At 38.9% G+C, this 22,268-nt stretch overlaps 1 protein-coding gene and 1 long non-coding RNA gene across 2 annotated transcripts in view; one reads left to right on the top strand and one right to left on the bottom strand.

Moving 5' to 3' along the window:
- Positions 1-22,268, bottom strand: part of KLF12 (KLF transcription factor 12) — a 581,105-nt gene that overhangs the window by 506,760 nt on the left and 52,077 nt on the right. The window lies entirely within an intron of this gene.
- LOC311589404 overlaps positions 18,847-22,268 on the top strand; it is a 37,471-nt gene continuing 34,049 nt past the window's right edge. The window contains exon 1 of the long non-coding RNA XR_014776531.1: positions 18,847-19,208. This is a non-coding gene — a long non-coding RNA (uncharacterized lncRNA). The remainder of the gene's footprint in view (positions 19,209-22,268) is intronic.

The raw sequence follows: 22,268 nt of genomic DNA, 5'->3' as shown, positions 1-22,268 counted from the left end.
AACCCAGGGGTTCCACTTTCGCCATTACTATCAGTCACAGCAGAAAATTGGGGTATAAAACAAGCCGGAATACAGAGGGAGTTGGGGTGTAGGGAATAAATGTGATTGTATTTCATTATGTATGTGTTTTCTCATTAATATGGAGCAATTTTACAGACCAAAAAAGTTGTCTTCTCAATTATAAAATATTCAATATATAAATATTGAATCTGACTATAAAATATTCAATTATAAAATATCCATGTGTACCAAGGCTTCTGAGCCCTGGGCCAGCTCTTCAGCAGAGTGTGGGTTGAGAACATCCTGTATATGGATGATACACTAATGTCTGATGAAGATTTTTGCACAAGGAATAAAAGAACTAAAAATCCTTAATTTTAGACAACTTTAGGGGATAAACGCACAGCTTAAACATTTCAGGACTGATTTGGTAACCCCAGATTTTTCTTTAACTAACTGTGTAAGGTAAACAACTAATGTCATCTAAAAGCCAAGATTTTTCTTCAGTTGCAAAACTGTAAATTAAGTCAAGGGCCCATACCTTTAATCCCAGCATTCGGAAAGCAGAGTCAGGCAAAGCTTTGTGAGTTCGAGACCAGCCTGGTATACAGAGAGAGTCCAGGACAGCCAAAGCTACGCAGAGAAATCCTGTCTCGAAAAACAAAAAAACAACAACAACAAAAAAAACAAAGAATAAAGAGACTTGATACCCTATGAGCATATAGAGGGGAGGAAGTCCCCCTCAGTCACAGTCATAGGGGAGGGGGAGTAAGGGGAAAATGGGAGGGAGGGAGGAATGGGAGGATACAAGGGATGGGATAACTATTGAGATGTAATAAGAATAAATTAATAAAATAAAATTAAAAAAATAAGAACAAAGTAAAACTGTAAGTTATAAGCATAGACACTTGATGGAATTTTATGGAGCTTAGAATAATCTGTTTCAGATGCCTACTATAAGTGTTCAGCATTAACAATTGTCCTTGTCAGGATTTCTACCAAGAAAAGGATCCACTGGGTCTTACAGCTTGTAAGTGCATCACTAGGGGAAGTCACGGGAGGAACTCAAGGAAGGAACCTGAAGGTAGGAGCTGATACAGCGCCCATGGAGGAGTGCTGCCTCTGGCTTCTGGCTCCAGTCCTTCTGGCTTTATTGCCTCACACCTCCAGGACCTACCCATATCAATTATTAACCCAGAAAAGCCCCCACAAACTTACTGGTATGCCAATCTATTTGAGACATTTTCTAGACTCATGCTCTCTCTTCTCAAGTGACTCTAGCTTACGTTAGTTCACAGCAGGTTAAGCAGGAGAGCTGTCTTAACATACATACCTACCTGTATTTGTAAAGATTTGAAACACTGATACAGAAAACTAGCTACAGTAAAGTTAAAAGAAGCAGAATAAGAATTTGGCCACAAAGCTGATGTATACTGTTTTCATTCTTTTATCAAATATGCAAAACTGATTTATACTTTTAAAAGATGTCCTGAACTGGGCAGTATTTTATGGAAGATGGTAGTTAAGAACTTATGTTCAAATTCTCTCTTTTTAGCACCACTTGAGGAATGTGACAATAGTCTAAAACAGAACAAAGTAAGATGGGGAAGGGAAGTGGGGAGAATCAAACAAACACAAGACCACTGAATCTGAACCTAAGTCGTGGTTACCTTAAGTTCAACCAAACCAAGGGAGGGTACATTCTCCAGAAATTCTCTCTGTGGTCCCAAAACATACTGACTCAGTTACTGACAGTTTTCCTTAATAGTGATGTTAAATGAGAGAGTTTGTCAGAGACTCTCAGCTGCTCCAAACTATGCTTCTTTCCACCCAACTCAAACCCTGTGATATTTATAAATCTCTATTTAGTGAATGGTGCCAAAATGTCCAGGTTAGCTGTGTTATGAAATCTTGTCAGCCCACTTTCTTTTCTTTTCTTTTTATTATATCATATATCATACAAGGGAAAAAAGAAAGCATCTTCAACAAATGATCCTGGTCTAACTGGATGTTTACATGCAGAAAAAAAAAATGCAAACAGATCCATATTAACCACTTGGCACAAAACTCAAGTCAAAGTGGATCAAGGACCCCAACATAACACAGATTCACTAATTCTATTAGAAGAGAAAGTGGGGAAGAGCCTTGAACTCATTGGCACGCAGATGTAGCAGATGTGCAGCTCAGGCTTCATGTGGGTCCTCTAGTAAGGAGAGCGGGGGCTGTCTCTGACATGGACTCTGTTGCCAGCTTTTTGATCACTTCCGCCTGCTGGAACTGCCTTGCCAGGCCACAGAGGAAGAGGATGCACTCAATCTGATAAGACTTGATAAGCTAGGGTGGATGGGAAGAGGGGTCCTCTTTCCTGAGCAACAGGTGAGAGGTGGTGGGGAAAGGGAGAAAGGGTGGGTGGGGCTGGGGGGTGAGGCTATGACCAGGGTGTAAAGCGAATTTTATAAAGGATTTATTGTTTCTGTGGTGTTTAAATTTAACTTCTCATCCTGTACTTCAACCAGAATTCCTAACACACTTAATAGCATTTTTCCTATTTTTTTTTTCAAGATATACTGTTCAGTCAACTACAGCTAAGTGCTGTGTGACATTTCACTAAACTACACCTACATAACTAACAGTGGCCAGCAAGACCAGCCCACACAGTGAGTTCATAGCCATACTAGATGTTGCCCAATGGCAAAGTTACCCAATAACTCACTTCTTGCTTTTCAGAACATACTTCTTGCATTATGTAGTGTATGACAGTGCTGTTTGAAAAAGACATTCTATATAAACATTTCTTTTCATACAACATATTCTGATCATGTTTCCCTGAAGTTCTTCCAGATCATTCTGACTTTTCTAGCCAACCAACATCATGTTCTCTCTGCATTTCTGCCTTTGTCTCTCTGTCTCTCTGTCTCTGTCTCTGTCTCTGTCTCTCTCTCTCTCTCTCTCTCTCTCTCTCTCTCTCTCTCTCTCTCTCTCTCTCAAAAACCAAAGTGGCAAACAAATAAGCAACTAAAAAGGTGAAAATAAAGACAACCAAAAAACTAATAAGACAAAAAAGTGTTAAAATGAAATCATTCCAGAAGAACAAATTTGGAGATTTCTGTGTTGGCAACTCCCCCTGGGCAGTGGGCCTGCCTAGGAGCATGCCTGATGAACTGAGTGACATTCCACTGCAGTAGAAAAACTCATTCTGCCTTTGCCAGCAGGCAGGTTTTATCAATTAGAGGTGGGACGTTGTGTCTACTTCTCGTCGGGATGGCTGGGATTTTTGTCTTGAAACTCTGCAGATCTTGTACATGCTGCCAAAGTCTCTGTAACAAAAATTGCGATTGTCATCTTGACTGGCGTTTTCATGCTATGTTGGTTGGTATTTGTTGTGGAGATAGCTAGCCATGTGAACAGAGGGAGTCGAGTCAGCCCAGAGCAACTGTGAGATGGAGGCGTGTCCAAACCTTGAAAATCTTGTCTTTAGACTGACAGGAGACTGCTCTCTCCCTGACCTGGGCCTCCACGTCCCAAGGAATAGCCTCACACACCGTCCTCTGCCACCCTTCAGGTGGTCAAGGGACCTGGCAGCAAGGTTAAAAGTCCTCTCTCCTTATAAGGTCATGTCCAGTAAGCACCTGGAGTTCTTCTTCATGAAAATAAGGTATTCCCCGGGAGGTTGGCCCCAGACAATGTTATACACTCACCCCAAAAGCCTGTACCCACTCCTCAAAGGTTTACATATTATTTTCTTATGTTTACTTTTCTTTATTTCACTTGTAATCAATGAGAATAAAATTATAGTAATAGATTTTTTTTTGCACCAAACTGTAAAAAACTGATATAGTCCACACCCTATAACTGAAAAATAGAATAAGATACAAGGATGGGAGGTTTTTTCAACTCTCCTCTGCCCTGCCTTCTCTTTTCTTTCTTCCGCATTTAATTCACTTCTAGTCCATTTGAAGTACTATTATTTATTTGGGGTTGGTTTTTTTGGTGTAGGCTTGCATATTTGTGCATATGTGTGTATACTGTGCACGTGTGTACATGCCCATAGAGGTTAGAGGATGTTCTTCCTCCTTAGTAGCATGGCCTACCTTGGTTTTTGTTTGTTTGGTTTGGTTTGGTTTCATTTGGTAGTTTTGACTGTCCTGGACTCACTTTGTAGACCAGGCTGGCCTTGAACACACAGAGATCCACCTGCCTCTGCCTCCTAAGTGATGGGACCACACCCTGCTTCTTGCCTGTTGTTTTTTTGATACAGAGTATCTGTGCTTACCAGACTGACTGGCTCAGCCATCCTCCTTTCTCTTTTCTCCGGCCACCCAACATTGGGATTACAGATCCATGCTATCATGTCAAGCTTTGTAAAATGATTTCTGGCGATCAAACTTATTCTGCTTCTTGTAGGCAAGCATCTTACTGACTGAGCCATCCCCCAAGGCTTGATGTATCTAAATAGTGTTTGTACATTGTATAAACTTAAATTATCTTACAAAGCAGATATTGAAAATTAGCTCTCTAGATCGCTGATAACAATCTTCTCTTTTCCTTCTGTCTCTATTGGTTAATTCTTTGGATGTTTATCTTTTTATGTTCTATGTTGCTATTTCTTAACTTGAATATTTCTTTTTTATGAAATGAGGATTAACATTCTTTCCTTATTATTACTCATTTCCTATTCTCTCAAAATTATGTTTTATAATAGTTTTGCTGAGTTGATAATTGGTATTTATGCTATTATGCCCAAAGCAATATATTATAATTTCTGTCTTGTAAATTTTTTGGGTAGTGTAATTGAAATTCCATTATTATTATTATTATTAATATTAGTTTTTCTAAGTTGATACACCATGATGATTATGTCATACTCCTTAACAAGGACAAGTAAGTCCTCTTTGAATTTTACCTTGTGTTTAGTTAATATGTACAAGGCTTAGCCAGTGACTACTTCTCTATTCCCTATGGTCTCTTGAGTCACACCCTTTGGAACCCACCATTTTCCTGTTGCTGTGCAGACTGGTTTTTCTTGAGAGCTTTTGCCACCTTGGAACTTCTTTCCTTTCTTCGGGGTTCCTGTTTTCAAGATCCAGTGTCTTTTTCTGGCTTAGAACACATCTTTATGGTCCTAAACCACGGAACTTCAGGGGATAACATGCCTAGGAATCATATTATTTACTGTTTGAATGCTTGAAAATATCTTTATATATTTGACTGATGATCAACATCAATTGTTGCATGGTTTATTTGGGGACAGAATTTGTTTGAATACACATTAAATTTGGAGACGTCACTTCTTTATCTCTTAGCTGCAAAATTTGTTGTAGAATTGTCTAGTGATAGTCCCCATTTCAAATTACTTTATTTTCAACAGATTTCTCTTTGAGAGCATTGAATTCATATGCTTTTCCCTAGTGTGCTGAAGTTTCATAGAGAGTTGAACTAAAACAGGCATTTTTCCCAGTTATCACACTAAGATCTCCTAGATCTTATATAGCCACTACTCTCCTTTATTTTTTCCCTCTTGAACTCTGATTTCTTGTGTATTATATTGTTGAATTGATTTAATTATCTTAAATAATTTTTTTGTGTTTTACCATTCCATAATTTTATCTTTTTATTGTGCTTTCTTGTAGTGTTTTTCCTCTATCTCTTTACATTGACATTTTAATTTTAGCCATTTTTTGGTTTTATTTCTCAATAAAAATGAAATTATTCTTTGACTATTTCTTTTTATTATATCCTGTAATAATTTCACTCTGCAATACCTTCTTTTCAGTCTCCAAGGATACTCACTTTTACTTTTTTGTTTGGCTTTTTCAGACATTGCTTCCTCTGAGTTCCTTTTCATTTGAATTTCCCAGGAAATGATAATTGAGTCATTTGTTTACTTGTATCTCTACCTTTTTGAGACTGAATGCTTTCCTAGAATTTTAACGTTTTTAATCTAATAAAAGGTCAAGGCACTGCTGGCATCGCTCTGTGTGTGGAACTTGCTTGGATGGTTCTTTTGAGGGTCTGGCTACTTAGTTGTTGAACCCTCCTTTTCTTTTTATTTCACTCACTGCAGACAGGTGAATGTTCTGGGTGAGAAATCTCCTAGAAAACGATTTTCTTCTCCATTTCTGTTCCTGGAAGATGCGTTCCTGGCCTCATATAAACATGGATCATCAAAAACTGGGAGAAAAGTGGCCTTAGTGCACTGAATACAGACTTGCCATTCTTCCTTTCTCTTCTTACCAGCAGGTTTTCTCTCCATCCCGTGTTTCTGGTGCTTATGCAGCTGGAGAGTCCTTTTCTGGGTCACAGTCAGAAGCCAGCAGCTGTTCCAGAACACAGGACAGGACCCAGAACCCAGTGACTCCTCATTCTTGTTTATAGAAAGTGTCACCCAGTGCCAACTTCAGTCCCTCTGTGGTAATGGATTTATCCCCCTAAGGAAGCTGTCTGGAATCGTCCACAGTCTCTGTTGGCATTGGCATTCAGTATTCTAAACCTTCAGCAACTGTTTCAAATTCCACATCTCCCTCTAGTTTGAAATATCTTTTTCACTTGGAGTCACTGACATTATTTTTTGTTTGTGTGTAGCTATATTTTTAAAACCCAATTAACACTGATTCAGTGGCACTAGGTGCTAAAAATGGGTTTCATTTGTCATGTCTAAATGGAAATTTAAAATGTAGATTTGGCCAAACATTTAACTTTTTCTGTGCTCTCTCTCAGTGTTAGTGCTTGGTATGTTTGTGCTATGTAATGGGTATGTATTTCTGTATTTTAAAATACAAATGCAGAAATAATCATGAGATTTGTATCACCACACTATACTGGAAAGAGAATAGGATAGCCAAACCTTGCTTGTTATGTTATATAGATTACACACACACACACACACACACACACACACACACACACACACACCACCCAGATTTTCCCCAATAGAGTGTAATCAGTATTTCACACATATTTGGTGTGTATAGTGTTGTGCATATGCAAGGTGTTAATAAATATCAATAGAATAGAGGAACTTAATTCATGTATTATATTAATTTGTACTAAAAATTAGAAGAAGAAAAACAGCTCAGTAAAGACACTAGATATCTCAACTGACACTAGATTATACACGTACTATAAAACTTGGAAACCTCTTTTTATCTGGAAGACAAGATTAGTTAGAAATTGCTGCTGCCCCTAGTCCTGTGAGATTAAGCAGGCCTGGATACAGCTGCACATAAAGGAGACGTAAGCAAGTGGAGAGTTGGTGAACACATCGAGTCCATGTGTTCTCCCTGATGGGATCAAATGTAAGGAAAGAGCAGAGGGTACCAACTATGCAGATCATGAGATGAAAATCATGCCTGGGAACTGGGCGACATGTAAGCCCGGCTGCGCCTTAGAGGATGCTGCTTCTTTGCTCATCATTTGATTTTGATTTCTAAAGGAAATGCATCCCAGGACATAGTGAGAAGGACAGAGGAAGAAGCTGAGTGCTTCGTTGTTTGTTTTCCTTGATACAGACCATATGTAGCTCAGGTTGACCCAGAATCATTTATTCTCCTGCCTTACTCTCCTGAGTGCAGGGAATGTGCCACCAAGACCAACCTTCAAAATTGAGAGTGATTAAATAATTTTTAAATTTCCAAAAGTGAGAAGGAATAATACCAATAATTTCTGTGTTTGTGGTGTGGCTCAGTGGTAGAGCACTTGTCTCACATGCAGAGATCCCTGGGTTGAGTCCCAGAAATACACATATACACTCATACAAACCCATACACACTCACCTTTCAAAACTGCACAGAGATAGTAGCTTTACATTATACAGGATTGTTTTTTAAAAATCTATATATTCTTCCTAATTAAAATCTTGCTCTGCAAGCAGTCCCAAACAGAAAAGGGCTTAAAGACTACAGATAATCCTGCTTCGTTATGGGAATGTATGGCCTTGCATTAATATAATACTAATGATTAAACATTCAAAACTTTTTTTACCACATGTAAAACTTTCATGTTCTTCAGGAAGACATATCCAGGGAGTTGAAACTATCTAGGGGAAAAGCAAAACCCATAAATTTCAGAGAGGTAATTTATTTTTCCTTGGTTATCAGAATGGTAAACATTAGAAGGATTTTTTGGTAAGGGAACTGACACACTCATTGCTAACACAGGGGCCCAGGATACGTTGCAGGAGAATGCCCTGAGACTTTTTTTTTTTGTATCTACATGCTAAATATACTTTCCAGAATATTCTGAAATGCTTGCTTAGAATTTTCCATAGTACATCATTTACAGTGATGTGTTGGAATGTATAACTTCAACTTTTCCATATATTCTACCTAAACAATCCAACAAGCTGCTCAAATTCCTCCCGTGATTCCAGCTGTAAATCGAAAGTGATATATTTGGATTGGAATGAAGCCTTAGGCTTATGAGGCAGGCTCTATATTACACAAACTCCCAAAATTGTTACCAGGCTTTTCTTGCTGCAAAGCTGAGAGGTAAAAATTTCAGGCCTGAAAAATAAAGGTGAGATTAAAGTTCCTGTTGGGCGCCATAATTGGAAAAAAATGGAATACCTTTTTGTGGCAGTAGATTTTGAATTGGCAAACTTCTATTTTTTTGGGGGGGGGTTTATCTTTTTAAAACATCTTTAAGATTTATTGTTATTATTTGAAATTGTATGTATCTGTATGAGTATGTTCCTATGAGTGCAAGTACCCAAGGAGGCCAGAGGCTTTGTATCCACCTGAAGGCCTCTGTGAGCCAACAGAAGACAGATGCTGAGAACGAACTCTGATCCTGTGGAAGTGCCCTCCACTCTCGTATTTGCTTAGCTCTCTCTCTCTCCAGTTGGGTTCTGGGTTCATGAGAATGAAAATAGGGAAAGTGAAGTGCCTCAGACCTTCAGAAGCAAGTGAGGATACTAGGCAGAGGTTAAGAAGGCCTGAGAAAGGACACTTAGTCAGTAGAGTTTGGCTTTGATTTGACCTTAACGAGTCCCGGGACCTGGGATGGTCTACAAAAAACAAAGGTCACTTCTTTCAAAGAGAATGAGATAGGAGTCCGACTGCTGGGGGAATGTGAGACACCGTTACCATTGTTGATGCTCACCTGGTCTGAGTTGTGTTTTCTTTTCATCTTCGTGCTTGGCAACAGCCGTACAATGTCTCTTGCCACGTGACACAGGTACACCAATGAGCCTGGCTCCTTGGGGGATAGACCATGTACACCAGAGTCCCAGTGTGGACAGCTTTTATGGACAGCTTATTGACCTACACCGGCAACAGTTTCTAGGTAGGCTTCATTCAACACCGCTGAGGAACTAAATGAAATGACAAGTCTAAACATGATGGAGGCCGCAAAAGTGTCACATGACCAGAGAGCCTCAGTGACTACGGGATGATCCAAAAGGTCGGTCCGCAGGTGGGCCCTTGTTTTTGGAAAGGACGCTAAGGAAACTGAGGCTGGAGGGATGGCTCAGCACTAAGACACGGCTTACAGCCTCTCCTGATGTCTGCTCCAGGGGATTGACTTCCCTCCTGTGGCCGCAATCCTCACTGCACTCATTCACACCCACACAGACACCGAAACGCACATCCATAAATCAACTAAAACAAAACGTGTTAAAAAGAATACAAGTAAAGTCTATGGAACCCTCCCATTGTCCTGCATCCCAGAACAAGGTGTCATGTGTACTCATCTCAATTTTTTTGTTTATGCCAACTTACCCAAATAAAATGTATAATTTTGAACTCGCATTGGAGCAAATGAAACCTGCTGTTTCCTAACATTTTTTTTTGCCTTTCCCTACTTATTATAGCTTTGAAGACATATTTCTGTGAGTACAAAAGACCTTGATAGTCTTCCTAACCTAAATAATGGATACATTATCTGTGATTCCAATAACCCTCTAGCGATACACATTTCCCATGCTCCCAAGATTTTTATAGAATATCCAGTCGATAATCAGAAACTCACTGAAACTACATCTTTTCATGATTGTTCTGTTATTTATTAGTGACAAACTATTGGAATTAGAATCATAGGAACTATGACTTGAGTACATTTAATGTAAAAAATATGTATATATGTATATATAATCTTAAAATTCTTTAGTATGGATTTTATTAGTACTTTGTCATTGAAAGTGTCTTTATTTTACCCCCTTTTTTGTCTCCAAACTGAAAAAAATCATTTAGAACACTAATTCAATTTTTTAGGTAAGATTTGTCTTTAACTAGCATAACAGGCATGGAAGTTTTCTCCTAGAATGCTCTTTCTGTTATGTGTAGATTTGAGATCTGCCCACTGTAGACAATGATCCACCATCTTTTAGGTTGATGGTGAAATCTGGCTCTTGGTGTAACTTTTGTTCTTTGACATTTTCTATTATTGTTGTTTGCTTTTAAGAACCCTTGGTCCCTTATTCTCCCTGCTTGTACTAAAAAATATGTCCAAGTGTGGAAGCTCTTCAGCAATTTTGGAGTATAGTCAGGTCTCCAATTATTGCTATTGCTCTTGCTCTCCCCTTTCCTGAAATTTTCTTGCTGTTATTTCTGCATTCCTGTGTTCTATACTTTGCTATTTTCGTCTCTTCGTTAATTTATTTTGATGAATCCTCTGGAATGTTTATTATTTCTTACTTTAAAACTTGTTAAAAAATTTAGTTTAATCCTCCTCACATTTTTCTCATTCCCTCCCTCTCTCTCTCCCTCTATTCCTTCCTACCTTCCTTCTCTTGGGTCGCATTAGCTAAGTGTACTTCGATATGTACCTGGATCCCTTTTCTTTACCCATGTGTTCTCACTTCTTTTTCTTACAGGGCATTAGGCCCAGGTTAAATGACCTGGCACTACACGACAGTCCAGTTATCATGAGGTCAGACAGGAAGCCTTTTTATTTTCTGGCGCTATCAATGCACAGTAACACCCTTTTGGAAAACTTCAGCTTGGGTTGGAGTTTGTTGCTTCAGGGAACCTTCCTACTTGAGTCTGCTCTGAGGATTTGACCCTTTCTTTTGGGAGCTTTTGGGAAGGCACATACCAGAGGGGGTAGGGAGGAAGACAAGAATCATGTCCAGCCTCCTAAATCTCAAGGCATTTCTGTAGAACATGTCTTTGTTCAATTCACTGTATGTTTAGGTTCCAGTTGCCTTTACACCATAGCCTGAAGGATATTTATCAAGCATCAGATTGGCTGAGGAGAGATGGCTGGCAGGTGTCTTTGCAGTAAGCCTCCCACTGTCTGTGGATAACTGGACCTTCGTCCTCTTTTTCCCCATCCAGCACCTCAGGTTTTGCAATTTCTACTTAATGATTTGTTTAGCATATGGAGTGATCTCATTTTATTTAGGAAACTTTTATACATTAGCCAAGATTTGAAGCGCAGCAAATTGGTATTTGGACTTCTCTTTGGCATTAGAAGACATGCCTGTCTTCTATAGCTTGGCCTTGAAATGTTTCCCAAAGGCTCATGTGTTAAAGGCTAGGTCTAAGGGCGGGGCTCTTAGGAAGTGGAGGAAAGCTGAGGTCGTCGAGCCTTGGTGGGAAGAAGGGAGGTCACAGAGCCTCACCCAATGGTCAAGGTGGGATCTCAGACTCTACTTTCTAACTCCTTTGCCTCCCAGCTGCCAAAAGGTCAAGAGCTCACTCTACCCTATGCCTCTGCCTTAATATACCCAACATAGACCCCCAAAACAAAGCAACTAAGCATGGAGCAAAGCTTTTATAACTATAACCTTACTCTTAAAAATCATTATTTGGAGTATTTTGTTACAGTAACAGAAAGCTGACTAACATACATTATTTTCATCATTTTATGAATAATAATCCATGATTTTGATTTTTCAGATGTTTTGGCAAGTTTCCTAGGCAGGAGCAGAACAAATATTTCAATTCTCGGTTTTTACACAGTGCATAAATATGTTTCTGAAGTCTTTTCATTGACTTGATTGTCAGAGCCTACTGTGTTTTAAAAATATTTTTTAAACAATTCCTTGGTAATTGCATACAATGTACTTTATATATTTGTCCTACCACCACTCACCTAATTCTGCACACATCCCCACATCATCTTTTTTTAAAACCCATTGTTCTGTTTTGGTAACTTACTAAAATCATGGGCTCGTGAGCATGGCACTATTCACTGGAGTGTTGTCTTTCTACCGCGGGCCACACCCTTAGAGAAAACTAACTCTCCTTCCCATAGAAGCCATCAACTAAAACAACCATGCAGACTCTATTTCTGAAATTGTCCTAGAGTCTAACACAGTGCCTGGCATATACTTAAAAAAAAAAAAAAGGCCGGAGTGCCTTAATACCATTGAATAAAAATAAGTACATTTTTGGTTTTTAGAAATATCATATCTCTGTAAGAATGAAAAAAATAGATTACTCTGGTTGATTTAACAAGCAACAAAACAACTTTAAGTTGTATAAGGCAAATAAAGACTTCATCCTTTGTCTTTCTGTGTACATCCCCATCCTTTTTGTAGTGTTATACACATTTCAAGAGAGGCTCATTTATCTGGATAGGGTGCACTAGATGGATAGGGGAAAGGAGGCTAAGTTATAAGTGAACCACAATGTTTAACATATTCCAGACTCCTTCAGTTATGGTTTAAAGAGCGTATAATGAAACCCTTCCAGTATAATAAAGCATGGCTTTGTTTGAAGATGAGAAAACTAAGTACATCGCAAATAATATTTAAGCAATAATATTTATACGTAGAGATTATATCCCAATCTATGGAAAATCTCAATCTAATTGTCTTTGAGACCAGTTCTCACTATGAAGCCCAGGCTGGCTTAGAACTCATGACTTTTCTCTTTCATGGTCCACATTCTGAAATCAGGTGACCACCACCATTCTCGCCTTCTCATCTAATATAGACTTGTGTAATATTCACATCCAAATATAGCTGTTATTATGCACTTGCATTTATTTAATCCAAAGCTTTCCAACCTTACCTTACACAATAGTTTACAAATGATGGGGCCAAGAGGTGTAATGGGCAGTCTCTTACATTAAAGGTCCCAGATCTTGCCATTGAACCATCCCTGGAACCAAAGAAGGCCTTCCCAAATCTATCACTTGAGTGGAACAGGAACGGAAGACAGTGTCCCTCTGCACCAGAACACTTGGGACAGTTACTTCCTATTATTTCTGAGATGACAGGTTAAGCCAATCTGCATGAATGTCCTATAGTCCAGTGTGGAGCAGTATAAGTCAAATTTCTGTGTCTCTTTGAACAGTTTTGCCTCTCTGCTGCTGGTTCTGTCCTGGTGGCTTGAGCTGCCTGTGTGTTTTCAGGGACTCCATAGTCAGTTGGGGATGGCAGTCACCAATTCTGTATTGTGCTCACTCCCATAGTTCAATGGCTTTATTGTTCTTGTGTTTCGCCATCTGTGGTGCAGGGGACATGACATCCACAACATCGTGTCTCGCAGGGGAATTTCTCACACGCTGGGCTTGCGGGTACTTGAGGGAGCTTTAACTCAGTGGGTCTCCAGATACTTGGGTGCTAGAAGAGGACCTCACAGAAGGAAGAGCTGAGGGGCCAGCCACTCTCCTCTCCTGTCTGTCCTTTCCTGGGGCACTTCTGACAAAATGAAAATCCTACCAATAATCCCCTGACAGCTTCATCCCCAACAATTCAGTCTACATATGAGCTAGTGAGGGCTCAGAGTTTCCAATATTTCTAAATGGCTTGTTGGAACAAACGGCTTTGATTATTTCCTTACTTATGTGTTCACCGGAACAAGAATCAATCGCAGAGCTTGGACTACCACTTTGACAATAGAAAGGAATAACACAGCATCTACACGCTCAAGATTTCTCATATCCAGTCCCATTTTTAACAATAAAACCCAGAAGTGTTATTCTTTGAGTCACCCAACCACCAAGATTCCAGCTGATGTGGAATAATAGAGATGTAAAAAGAGGAAAAATTTGTTCCTTTACTCCCATGTGAAACTTTTTCTTTGGTTTTATTATGCATAAGACCCGTGACAATTTGCAGTATGTAACTGATAGGAACTGGCTGCCTCAGGTCTCTATTAAATAATTGTGAACACAATGTATAAAGGGTCTTACTAGAATAGAAGTGTGTTCTTATTTGAGCTGTTAACATTTTCTCCTCTCTCAAACCATTTTTCAACTATCTACTACTGTCTGGTATAAGGAACAAATATTATGAGGGATAAGTTGAATTTTGGAGGCATATTGCTGCGATTTTGCAAAACCTGCCAAGATGTCCATTTAATTCATCAGGAAAACATTTTCCCCCAAGAACTGACAGGTACTGGGAATCATCTCACTTCTCCAAACAAACTAGAAAAGAAAAACCGGGCATAAAATAAGAAAGGCAGAACACTGGTATCTTCTTCAACGTCATCTTTTATTTGGGCACAAATAAAACTGGGAATTCAACCAATTAAAAGCATTTCTAGTATTAAATGGCTTTCTTCTTGGTTTTGGATTAATCAGACTATCAATGACAAAAGTTGTAAGAATTAGGAGGTTAACATTTATGACAGTGAACAAACAAGAGGGTGTTTTAGCTGTGCAATCCTTAGGAAGAATTTGAGAGTCCACATGGATTATGTATGTAGTTTTCTCTCTTGACACCAGATCCCTTGATACCCTCATCCTCTTCTAAGTTTCATTTGCCACCTCTATGAGGGAGATAACTACATTCAGGGTGAACGAGTGTCCCTAAATTCACTTCCATAGTAGACTTTTGATTTTACACTATCATAAATATGTTATTTGAGTTCTTTCCTCTCTCTCCTGTCAAAGCTATGTTTCTTACAAGAGCATAGTTACATTTTTCCTCTCAAAACAATCTTTCCAGAAGATTCTGAATTCTTACCTTTTCTCCATAAACTATTGTGAATAGCCCTGGCCTGTATTGCTATTATTTCTAAAGGGTAATTACTTATTTGTACAGTATCCAGAAGTGATAATCAGTCATTCATTTATTGAACACATGCCATTTACCAGGCTAATTAGAGACACGGGAAATTGAAAGGTCAATGGAATCAGTTCCTTACCCTTGAGAGTTTTGTTGTCTATTGAAAGGCCTCTGATGCATAAACAGGTAAAGTTGCAATAAAATTAGGATGATGTAGAAAGAAAGGTAGGAGCACTATATGCTATGGATATTGGTGAAAAGTACTTCTCCTATAGAAAGATAAAAAATTGGTTTTATATGTCTAGAATTATGAAGAAATATTTAAATTTAGACAAAGAGAAATTCCATATATATATTATATATGTATATACATACAAATGTATTACAGATCTATTCATCTCCTAATGGTCACCCTCTTTGCTCCCCTCTTTCCTCTGTACCACTTCTTCTTTCCAACTTCTCGCTCTTCTACTTTCATGTTTCTTAAAACTTCTTTTTGAGCCAGTGCCTTTGGTTCAAATTTCTAATGCCACATTGGAGCAGGGGTCATCTAATGGAGCACAGGCATCTGATCAATGACTGTAATGCTGAAGGTAAGGATACTTCACCCTCAGATGGCAACCATTAACTTGGAATAGCTCTTTAGGAGAGCATGGAGCCTCATGGGACACCCCATCCATGAAAGAAGTTGAAGGGTGCAGTCTTATGCCAGCCTTGTGCAAGTGTGCATAGCTGCTGTGCTAGAGTGTTCTCCATGGCCTTGCTGGGTTCTGATACCAATAAAGAAAAGGAATTTTTTTTCTTTTTTAATGATTTATTTGCTTTCATTTTATGTGCATTGGTGTGTTGCTTGGATGTAGGCCTGTGTGAGAACTGTAGTTCCAGACAATTGCAAACTTCCATGTGGGTGCTGGGATTGAACCTGGGTCCTCTGCAAGAACAGTCAGTGCAGTGATTTTGCTCACTGAGCCATGTTTCCAGCCCAAAAAGGAACTTTTAAGACAAAGCAATAGCATGGGCAATGGTCATAGACGATGTTGTTGAAGGGCACCTAGAAAGTCTGATCAGAAGCTTAATGCAACTGCAACTGAAGGGATGATGAAGAACTACCATGTTCTGGCCACATTAAAAAGTCCTTTCATGCTATATTTGTGAATTTGTTTTTTTTCTCTTGTGTAATATATAAATAACTGAAAATTTAGGCAAATGAGGAATATGAATCTGTTTTTTTTTAAGGAAGATAGTTTAGGGAGCTGTGTAGACAATGCTTAATGAAAAAAAATGCAGTAGAATTAGAGGACCTGTGCAGCCATTCAGGTGACAGTTGTTGGAGACATGAAATATGAGAAGCTTGTGGCTTGGAAGGACAGTCTCAAGAAGAATTCTTAAGCATGTGAGATCACGCCCAGGCCTTGCTAATTATTCGGTAGAGAGTTTCCAGATAAAGAAAAGAAATCACACTGTTTAAAAACTTTTTGCCTTGAGAGACAAGGTGTGGAAAGATGGCAGATGAGGGAAGTAGTGTAGCTGTGAGGAGAAGGTGGATTTAATTGTGGTCATGTCTGTTCAACAGGTGTGCAATGAATGTGTCCGGCAGGCTGTGCAAAATACGACCTCTGCTGTGTCCATCGATTTGGCATGGTGTTCTGGGACCCATTAGCAAACAGGCCTTAATAAAAGCTATGGGCTTCAGTGAAAACACAAGCGGCAAAGCCGGCATCACCAAGGATGCACATGCTCCGGTGCTCCACCTGTATTGCACCATGGATCCCAATGTAAGTGCATAGCTGGTTTATGTTGCACCAAAATTCTGAGCTGCCTTGACTTATTTTTTTCTCAATCTATACTGAAGCCTCCTGCTTCTTCCAGTGGAGTTGCACAATAATGGTACGTGCATTCTTTATACCTCTTTGTATATTTTTTCTCCTTAACACTCTAATGCTTCATATGTTACAACAATGTCACTTGTTGTATCAATTTTGATTCTCTTACTATGTTCTTTTCTATATGTAGCCAAAGTGGCTATTGTGAAGAGGCCACTCTCTTGCTTTTCTTCCATTCATAGCCAAGTCTAACAATGGTGGATATCACATCAGTTATGACATTATGGCACCAGCTTCACAGAGCTCTTCTCATTAAGAGTGAAAAATATTAGGAGAAAAGGGGTAACCCATGAATATTAATATTTCATCCTGATAATGAACACATAGCTACACAGTCAGAAAAATCATTCCTTTAGAAATTTACAGTTTCTGGGGAAATTATGTGTGTGTGTGTGTGTGTGTGTGTGTGTGTGTGTGTGTATGAGATTAGGACTGATATCTTAGGATAATATAGAATCTGGTCTTTAAAAACAACTTTTTGAGACAAGGTTTCACTGTGTAGCCTTGGTTATCCTGGCATCACTCTGTAGACGAAGCTGGCCTCAAACTCCCAGAGACTGCCTCTCAAGTGCTGGGAAGAAAGATGTGTGCCACCACCACCTGGTATTAAAAGCATTTTTAAAAGACAGAGGTTTTTTTATTTGATGAAAGACATCTAGCCAAATTCTATGGACTTTCGACTGAAGCAAAGATCAATGTGTTGAAGTCAATCAGTAACTTGAAATGCTTTTCTAGAGTGTTTGAAAGATTTCAAAAGAGACAGACTGACGTGAATGCATGATATTTCTGCAAAAACCCTTGTACCTTTACCAATTTTAATGTACTATTTCTTCTCCTCTCGTTTGTTTTACCTGTGACTTTACATGAAATTCAGAATGCTCATGTCTTCCATATCCATGTAGCCAGGCTTTGTGAACTCTATGCTGAAGCCCAGAGATCATGTTGTGTGCTTGAAATGACTCAAGTTGTAGAAAAGGTTCACAAATTAGACTGGGATGAAAATAATGTATTTATGAGGAGCTACACATTGTTTTCTAAAGCAATGAATTAAATTATTTGATCCCTGAGATACTATGAATGCATCATCTTCCCATGAAATATAATACATAGCCCTATGATTTTAGAATGTCATATAATTTTGAGATATCCTAGGCCAATTGTATCATTTTATGGATTAGGAAATAGTAAGAGGAGAAAGGTCAAGTTCCCTTTCCAAGGTCACAGAGGAACCAGTGACAAAGTGTACATGGGAACTTACATGGTCTGGCTCTAGCCCAGAGCTTCATTGTCTTCATACTGTAGCATCTCTATTGTCTGAGTTCAACACTTTCGTTTTGACAACGAGTCTGTTTAAACTCAAATGGAAGCAAAGGGAGTGTGTCAAAACTCATTCTCCGGTCAAGTCTGTACTCTTCATACCTAAGACACAAGTATGCTTTTATTATTTCTTGTGTACCACACTTTTTTCTAATGTGCAGATTAAATTCTAGTACTCTGTCAATTTTTATGGTCTTCTTTCAGGGGACAACAGAAAAGAGTGAAGGAAAGCAAGTAGTAGTGCTCAAATATCCATCATCAGTTCCTGAGAATTCTTAATACCTGTGGCCAACCAAGGATGATGACAAGGCTGAGCATGTAGTTCAGTGCTAAAGGACTTGCCTAGCACACACAAGTATAGCTTTATTCACCAGTCTATATTATATATATCATTTTGGTATACATATGTATACACACACACACACACACACACACACACACACACACATCAGAGAAGAATATATTTTCTAGAACTCTACATGTTAAAACAAGCAATGACGCAGACAATTTTAACTATCTTCTTAAGAAAATAAAACCAAAGGAACAAATAATCCTTTGAACTTGCTGGTTGGTATGGCTTCATTTACCGAGAAGAACTCAGTATTTTGTCATATCCCTGGCTTCCTAGTTGCTGAGAGCCCATTGCCAGAGCCCTCTCACCACCTTGTGAATGTACAAAGGTGGTTGTGTTGAGCAATCAGAGCTTTGAACCCAGGCAAGTGCCTGCAATTAGAGCACCTTTCCACAGCCTACAAAGAATAGATTCTCCAGGTGTAAACGCCCACCCTCCCATAAGGTCTTCTGCGCCTGGATTCATTGTTTATGGCTTGGAATGGTCGGCACTCATCGGTTCTGTGTAGGGCAAGGATTCTGTGCTTTCCTTCCCCTGGTGCTGTGCACAGGTGCTGAACAACTGGAGGGACGTGGAAGAAGATGCCACACGGCGAGGAGGAAAAGGTCATTCTTGTAGGACTTGAAAGGGTGAAAGTTGGAAGAGCTAAGCCTTTGCGATAATCATCTTAATGAAAGAAAATTGTTCATGCATACTAATACTGGGAGAGCCATCTAAAATAATACACGCTTCTTTACATTCCCAAACTTAAAAGGTAAGTTGGCAATTTTCTTCTGAGGGCTGGAAGGGCAGCCCAGGAGCCACTAACAACTAATAGCTGAGCCCAAGAAAACCACAAGGGTTGGCTGGAAGGTTGAAAACCCCAGTGAAACGAATCCTGCTCTTCTTATATGTCCTGTTTTAGCTGTGTCGTCCTTGTATTCGCAGCGGTGTACTTCATCACTGCAAAAACAGATGCGCTTCTCTGGTCTTTTAAACCACAGTGGAAAATGATCGTCTACTCATAGTTTTAACCCCTTGATGTGAAGATAGGCGGGGAGTCAGAGCATTCAAGTTTTCTAAGCATCACTTATCTCATCTTTGGAATGAGATGGGGGGGCCATCTTTATTTATTTCTTTTTGTTAAAGATTAAATAAATTAGGCAGAAAGTAGGTACTCAATAAACAGGAGTTTTAGTTTAATGTGTTTCATGTTCTCTCTTTGAGTGCTAAAGTAATCTACGTCAATCCAGACCTTTTGGAAGCCATTGTGCCTATTGTAGCCTTAGCCAAATTTGTACCAGATATCTTTGCACAGAGTTGAGAAATTATAACTGCATTTCTTCCCTGTTCCTCACACTTCAGTCAAGTCTTCTTCTGAGACACATTCCTGTGGGTCCAACCTCAGGGCATCTATGAATCACTGTTGCCAGGGATCGTTACACAAAGCCTGCCTCATCTCGCTTTCATACATTCATTTCCTGTTGCCTTCGCTCTCAAATAGTCCCTAGAATTTGTTTTCTGCTCTGTAGCTTCTTGATTCACTTGCTTTAGCTTTGTGCGGCAAGGATAGCCATGCATTGTACCATGCAGTGCCAAATACAGAACTCAGTTATAGATCCTAATTTTAGTTGAGTTTTCAACATGTTCACTATTGTCACCCTAGCCTGCGACATTGTGAGTTCTTACCTGAAATGATACAGCCATGGGTAAACCATATATGGTTCATTCTATTTCTACTTATAAATGTACTCAAAATAACTCCCAGACATGTCACTCTGAGGAGACTTCAGGTCAGGGTCTATGTCACTCTCTTTGGCAGTCCTCAGTGTTCCTCACAAGAACAAAGAAACCACTCAATAAATATATTGCTGGGAAATTGACACTAAAAGAAAAAAGAGGAAGAAACATGCAAATTGTTCTTGCCAGCTTCCCTTAACTTTGGACCATATTAACAATGCCTTGTGAGGATATTAGTGTCAAATAATCTCATCTAATGCAACTGCCATATGGAATTTTGGGCCAGATATTTAAGTTGAGATTCATAGATGTTAAGAGATATTAACTAAATCGTTTGGAACCATGTGAGGTGATACGTGGGGAGACTGATGGAGGAGGACACAAGGAAGAGATTATCTTGGGATGCATAGGGAGAGTGCCTAAAACAAGCAAGCAAGGTGCACATGTGTGCGTGCATGCGTGGGCACACACACACACACACACACACACACACACACACACACACACAGAGAGAGAGAGGCAAGTAAACCAGAACAAATGCCCCAAACTACGAAAAAGGAATTTTTGAAAAATTGACTCTACACTTAAAAAGAATGGTGGGCTCTAGGTTTGCAGGTTTCTAACATCATAAGATTAAAGATAAATCAACAAAAGTATTTTTGGCACTATTTGAAAAGTTTTAAAAGTTATATGCATCCCCTGTAAGCCATCAGGATTTTATTTTTTCCATTCTGTGTAGGTTGACAAGAATTAGAATAAGATCACATTCTATTCCAAGAAGAGATTTCAGTGACAGAATACATAGTTTCTCTGAGGTAATTGACAACAGGTCTCCTCTTCATATTGTCAGCGAGCTTTTATTCTATTGTTCTGATCTGGAACATGGTAGACCAGGCTTACAAACAAGGATATCCTATTACATAAAACAAATGGGCAAACAAATAAGAGATTCACATTTTGAGGAAGTTAGTCCTCTGATACACATGGGTTTTGCATGAACAACTCCAGCAACCAGGGTAGTGAGACCTTCTTGCACGAGGCCCTGCAGCTTGGTCATTTTTGTTCTATGGCCTGCAGCTCTCAATTTTCTTTCCAATGAGTATCTTGAAAATCACTTCTGCAGTGGGCAACTGTGCCAGAAGACGCTTATATTGTATATCCGTGGCAAAAGGATCTGAGGCATGCCCTGAGGACTGTATTTTGTAAGTAATGATAAAAGGTCTTATTAGCAGCTCTCCCCAAAGCATGTTTGCTCATTCATATTCATCATCTATAATAATAAAGAGCAATTTCTTTGTTTTCAACTACATATAGTTGTTTGGAAAAGCGTGGCAAATTTTAAATTAAAAACAATTTATGAAATATATGTATAGAAATATTTCATCTGGTTAATAATGTACCTAAAGGTAAATAAAGAAAATAATTTTAACATGAATCATGTAGGGTATACTACATAAAATTAGGTGGAGAAAATTCTTTTGTAAAGAGGTTACAGTTTTCTAACCACTCTCAGATGTTCTGTGATAAAAGATGTGTTGTAATGTTTAAAAATATTTTCCTAATAGTTGAGAGCAAAGTTGCAGTATATGAGGTTAATATGAAAAACATTCACTACTCTAGTTATATACCAGAAACAAACAGATTGGGTTTGAATTAAAAAGCACCTTACTGTTAAGATTAGCACTGAAGAAATGAAATTCCTCCTAGTACATCTAACTAGATATGAACAGCTGCTGTGTCAGTAGACCTGCAAAAAGGATAAACTACCAATACTGGATTGCACATTGTAGCCATTGTACTGATGTAACATGAGGGATTCATAACAGGGAAAGTGGGGGCCATCAAGGATGTACAGGGACTCTCTGATCTGTCTGTTTTGATTTTTAAAACAAAAGGCAATATTTACTACTACCTGAAGTATAACTATTAAAAATAAATACCACCTAAGGGCTATGTATATACCTATGATGTTTCTCTAGTAAACATTGCCCATAGATAAAAGTCATCCCAAGATTCAGTACAGCACACTTGCCGATTCTTTGAAAGGAAGCACAGTACAGTGAGAAAGATCCAGCTTTGCAAATGAGATAGATCT

Source organism: Acomys minous (assembly GCF_964271855.1).
Source record: "Acomys minous genome assembly, chromosome: 18".
Lineage (NCBI taxonomy): Eukaryota > Metazoa > Chordata > Mammalia > Rodentia > Muridae > Acomys > Acomys minous.
This window is presented reverse-complemented; position numbering and strand designations above follow the sequence as displayed.